Source organism: Hylobates moloch, unplaced genomic scaffold (assembly GCF_009828535.3).
Source record: "Hylobates moloch isolate HMO894 unplaced genomic scaffold, HMol_V3 SCAFFOLD_9, whole genome shotgun sequence".
Classification (NCBI taxonomy): domain Eukaryota; kingdom Metazoa; phylum Chordata; class Mammalia; order Primates; family Hylobatidae; genus Hylobates; species Hylobates moloch.
The window spans coordinates 88947264-88953391 of NW_026652284.1; the positions used below are offsets into that span (position 1 = coordinate 88947264).

Genomic DNA, 6128 nt, shown 5'->3' on the forward strand with positions numbered 1-6128 from the left:
TCAAATATTACTAGAAATCGCTTAAAAAATTGAGATGATATGCAAATTTTTACTTTAGACAAAATGAATAAAGATAAGTTCCTGCTACGTTTGGAAAAAAAAATGGGCAACATTATTGTGTAAGTTTATTAGGGGCTATGCATCATTTCCAAATTCAGGAAGTCATGGTTTCCTGCTAGTACAGACTAAAAAGCAGTAGCTGAATGGATTGGTAGAGCTAATTAAGTCATTTAAAATTATCTTTTCCACTTCTTTCAATAAAGGATATATTTATTTTCTTTGTAATATTTAAACACAGCAGTTATAATTTAAATAAACAAGTAAAAGAATGCACAGACTTATTCACAAAACAAGCTCACTGTTTTATATTTAAAATTTTTTTAGCTGCATTCAATGAATTCTGGTGGGATTTGGTGAGTTTATTTTCTTATTGGTTTTAATTAGGAAACCCTACTGCATTTGTAGGTAGCTATGCTAGAGGAATAGTTATGTTTTTATTTGATTATATTTAATGTTAGTGATTTTTTATTTAATGAAATTTTAGTGATGTTATTTTTTTCAGTTGGATTTTGTTTTTAAGGAGCGGAGCAGGCCGCTGCCACCAGCACAGCGGTGCTGGAGCCTAGAGGAGACCTGGGCCACCACTTCGCCTCCCCTGTATCTCACTGCCAGTCGCCTCTGTCCTTGGACCTGTTCCAACAATCTGTTAAAACATGGCGGATTACTATGAAGTTCTGGGTGTGCAGAGACATGCCTCAACTGAGGATATTAAAAAGGCATATTGAAAACTGGCACTGAAGTAACACCCAGATAAAAATCCTGAGAATAAAGAAGAAGCAGAGAGAAAATTCAAACAAGTAGCCGAGGCCTATGAAGTGCTGTCAGATGCTAAAAAGCAGGACATCTATGAAAAATATGGCAAAGAAGGATTAATTGGCGGAGAGGAGGTGGAAGTCATTTTGACAGTTCTGTGAGTTTGGCTTCACATTCTCTAACCCAGATAATGTCTTCAGGGAAGGTTTTGGTGGAAGTTTTTGACTGTTTGGATTTACTTCATTCAGATCACTAGGTCACGGGGGTCTCACTTCATTCCCTTCTACCTCATTTGGTGGTACTGGGATGGGCAACTTTAAATCACTATCAACTTCTATTAAAATAGTTGGCAGAAAAATTACTACAAAGAGGATTGTCGAGGATGGTCAAGAAGGAATAGATGTTGAGAAAGACAGCTAGTTAAAGTCCTAAATGATAAATGGTAAGAAGCAGCTTCTGGCTTGGGTAACAAGTAATTCAGTGCATGTATTTAACAGAAATGTTAAACAATAACAAGTGCCATTTGAGGATTAACAGGAACTTCTTTTTTTTTTTTTTTTTTTTGAGACCAAGTCTCACTCTGTTGCCCAGGCTGGAGTGCAGTGGTGTGATCTCGGCTCACTGCAACCTCTGCCTCCCAGGTTCAAGCAATTCTCCTGCCTCAGCCTCTAGAGTAGCTGGGACTAGAGGTGCATGCCACCAAGCTAATTTTTTTCATATTTTTAGCAGAGACAGGGTTTCGCCGCGTTAGCCAGGATGGTCTTGATCGCCTGACCTCATGATCTGCCCAACTCGGCCTCCCAAAGTGCTAGGATTACAGGCATGAGCCACCGCGCCAGGCCAACAGGAACTTTTTTTTAAAGATTTCAAGCGGGGTGGAGCCAAGATGGCCGAATAGGAACAGCTCCGGTCTCCAGCTCCCAGCCTGAGCAACACAGAAGATGGGTGATTTCTGCATTTCTGCTTGAGGTACCGGTTTCATCTCACTAGGGAGTGCCAAACAGTGGGTGCAGGACAGTCGGTGAAGCGCACTGTGTGCGAGCCGAAGCAGGGCGAGGCATTGCCTCACTCAGGAAGTGCAAGGGGTCAGGGAGTTCCCTTTCCTAGTCAAAGAAAGGGGTAACAGATGGCACCTGGAATATCGGGTCAGTCCCACCCCAATACTGTGCTTTCCCAACGGGCCTGGAAAACGGCACACTAGGAGATTGTGTCCCGCACCTGGCTCGGAGGGTCCTATGCCCACGGAGTCTCGCTGATTGCTAGCACAGCAGTCTGAGATCAAGCTGCAAGGCGGCAGCGAGGCTGGGGGAGGGGTGCCTGCCATTGCCCAGGCTTGCTTAGGTAAACAAAGCAGCCAGGAAGCTCGAACTGGGTGGAGCCCACCACAGCTCAAGGAGGCCTGCCTGCCTCTGTAGGCTCCACCTCTGGGGGCAGGGCACAGACAAACAAAAAGTCAGCAGGAACATCCTCAGAATTAAATGTCCCTGTCTGACTGGCAGCTTTGAAGAGAGTAGTGGTTCTCCCAGCACGCAGCTGGAGATCTGAGAACGGACAGACTGCCTCCTAAAGTGGGTCCCTCACCCCTGAGCAGCCTAACTGGGAGGCACCCCCCCAGTAGGGACAGACTGACACCTCACTCAGCCGGGTACTCCTCTGAGATAAAACTTCCAGAGGAACTATCAGACAGCTGAATTTGTGGTCTCACGAAAATCCGCTGTTCTGCAGCCACCGCTGCTGACACACAGCCAAACAGGGTCTGGAGTGGACCTCTAGTAAACTCCAACAGACCTGCAGCTGAAGGTCCTGTCTGGTAGAAGGAAAGCTAACAAACAGAAAGGACATCCACACCAAAAACCCATCTGTGCATCACCATCATCAAAGACCAAAAGTAGATAAAACCACAAAGATGGGGAAAAAACAGAGCAGAAAAGCTGGAAACTCTAAAAAGCAGAGCACCTCTCCTCCTCCAAAGGAATGCAGTTCCTCACCAGCAATGGAACAAAGCTGGATGGAGGATGACTTTGACGAGTTGAGAGAAGAAGGCTTCAGACGATCAAACTACTCTGAGCTATGGGAGGAAATTCAAAACAATAGCAAAGAAGTTAAAAACTTTGAAAAAAAATTAGAAGAATGGATAACTAGAATAACCAATGGAGAGAAGGGCTTAAAGGAGCTGATGGAGCTGAAAGCCAAGTTTCGAGAACTACGCGAAGATTGCAGAAGCCTCAGTAGCAGATGCGATCAACTGGAAGAAAGGGTATCGCTGATGGAAGATGAAATGAATGAAATGAAGCGAAAAGGGAAGTTTAGAGAAAAAAGAATAAAAAGAAATGAACAAAGCCTCCAAGAAATTTGGGACTATGTGAAAAGACCAAACCTACGTCTGATTGTTGTACCTGAAAATGACGGGGAGAATGGAACCAAGTTGGAAAACACTCTGCAAAATATTATCCAGGAGAACTTCCCCAATCTAGCAAGGCAGGCCAACATTCAGATTCAGGAAATAGAGAATGCCGCAAAGATACTCCTCGAGAAGAGCAACTCCAAGACACATAATTGTCAGATTCACCAAAGTTGAAATGAAGGAAAACAATGTTAAGGGCAGCCAGAGAGAAAGGTTGGGTTACCCACAAAGGGAAGCCCATCAGACTAACAGCTGATCTCTCCGCAGAAACTCTACAAGCCAGAAGAGAGTGGGGGCCGATATTCAACATTCTTAAAGAAGAGAATTTTCAACCCAGAATATCATATCCAGCCAAACTAAGCTTCATAAGTGAAGGAGAAATAAAATACTTTACAGACAAGCAGACGCTGAGTGATTTTGTCACCACCAGGCCTGCCCTAAAAGAGCTCCTGAAGGAAGCACTAAACATGGAAAGGAACAACCGGTACCAGCCACTGCAAAAACATGCCAAATTGTAAAGACCATCGAGGCTAGGAAGAAACTGCATCAACTAACGAGCAAAATAACCAACTAACATCATAATGACAGGATCAGATTCACACATAACGATATTAACTTTAAATGTAAATGGACTAAATGCTCCAATTAAAAGACACAGACTGGCAAACTGGATAAGGAGTCAGGACCCATCAGTGTGCTGTATTCAGGAAACCCATCTCACGTGCAGAGACACACATAGACTCAAAATAAAGGGATGGAGGAAGATCTATCAAGCAAATGGAAAACAAAAAAAGGCAGGGGTTGCAATCCTAGTCTCTGATAAAATAGACTTTAAACCAACAAAGATCAAAAGAGACAAAGAAGGCCATTACATAATGGTAAAGGGATCAATTCAACAAGAAGAGCTAACTATCCTAAATATATATGCACCCAACACAGGAGCACCCAGATTCATAAAGCAAGTCCTGAGTGACCTACAAAGGGACTTAAACTCACACACAATAATAATGGGAGATTTTAACACCCCACTGTCAACACTAGACAGATCAACGAGACAGAAAGTTAACAAGGATATCCAGGAATTGAACTCAGCTCTACATAAAGTGGACCTAATAGACATCTACAGAACTCTCCACCCCAAGTCAACAGAATATACATTTTTTTCAGCACCACACCACACCTATTCCAAAATTGACCACATAGTTGGAAGTAAAGCTCTCCTCAGCAAATGTCAAAGAACAGAAATTATAACAAACTGTCTCTCAGACCACAGTGCAATCAAACTAGAACTCAGGATTAAGAAACTCACTCAAAACCGCTCAACTACATGGCAACTGAACAACCTGCTCCTGAATGACTATTGGGTACATAATGAAATGAAGGCAGAAATAAAGATGTTCTTTGAAACCAACGAGAACAAAGACACAACATACCAGAATCTCTGGGACACATTCAAAGCAGTGTGTAGAGGGAAATTTATAGTACTAAATGCCCACAAGAGAAAGCAGGAAAGATCCAAAATTGACACCCTAACATCACAATTAAAAGAACTGGAAAAGCAAGAGCAAACACATTCAAAAGCTAGAAGAAGGCTAGAAATAACTAAAATCAGAGCAGAACTGAAGGAAATAGAGACACAAAAAACCCTTCAAAAATTTAATGAATCCAGGAGCTGGTTTTTTGAAAAGATCAACAAAATTGATGGACCACTAGCAAGACTAATAAAGAAGAAAAGAGAGAAGAATCAAGTAGATGCAATAAAAAATGAAAAAGGGGATATCACCACTGATCCCACAGAAATACAATCTGCCGTCAGAGAATACTACAAACACCTCTACGCAAATAAACTAGAAAATCTAGAAGAAATGGATAAATTCCTCGACAAATACACCCTCCCAAGACTAAATCAGGAAGAAGTTGAATCTCTTAATAGACCAATAACAGGTTCTGAAATTGTGGCAATAATCAATAGCTTACCAACTAAAAAGAGTCCAGGACCTGATGGATTCACAGCCAAATTCTACCAGAGGTACAAGGAGGAACTGGTACCATTCCTTCTGAAACTATTCCAATCGATAGAAAAAGAGGGAATCCTCCCTAACACATTTTATGAAGCCAGCATCGTCCTGATACCAAAACCTGGCAGAGACATAACCAAAAATGAGAATTTCAGACCAATATCCTTGATGAACATTGATGCAAAAATCCTCAATAAAATACTGGGAAACCGAATCCAGCAGCACATCAAAAAGCTTATACACCATGATCAAGTGGGCTTCATCCCTGGGATGCAAGGCTGGTTCAACATACGCAAATCAATAAATGTAATCCAGCATATAAACAGAACCAAAGACAAAAACCACATGATTATCTCAATAGATGCAGAAAAGGCCTTTGACAAAATTCAACAACGCTTCATGCTAAAAACTCTCAATAAATTAGGTATTGATGGGATGTATCTCAAAATAATAAGAGCTATCTACGACAAACCCACAGCCAATATCATACTGAATGGGCAAAAACTGGAAGCATTCCCTCTGAAAACTGGCACAAGACAGGGATGCCCTCTCTCACCACTCCTATTCAACATAGTGCTGGAAGTTCTGGCCAGGGCAATCAGGCAGGAGAAGGAAATAAAGGGTATTCAATTAGGAAAAGAGGAAGTCAAATTGTCCCTGTTTGCAGATGACATGATTGTATATCTAGAAAACCCCATCATCTCAGCCCAAAATCTCCTTAAGCTGATAAGCAACTTTAGCAAAGTCTCAGGATACAAAATCAATGTACAAAAATCACAAGCATTCCTGTACACCAATAACAGACAAACAGAGAGCCAAATCATGAGTGAACTCCCATTCACCATTGCTTCAAAGAGAATAAAATACCTAGGAATCCAACTTACAAGGGATGT

General features: G+C 41.9%; 1 pseudogene; it reads left to right on the forward strand.

Moving 5' to 3' along the window:
- The first annotated feature begins 713 nt into the window (after positions 1–713).
- LOC116812691 (dnaJ homolog subfamily B member 6-like) lies at positions 714–1213 on the forward strand (annotated as a pseudogene).
- The last annotated feature ends 4915 nt before the right edge of the window (positions 1214–6128 follow it).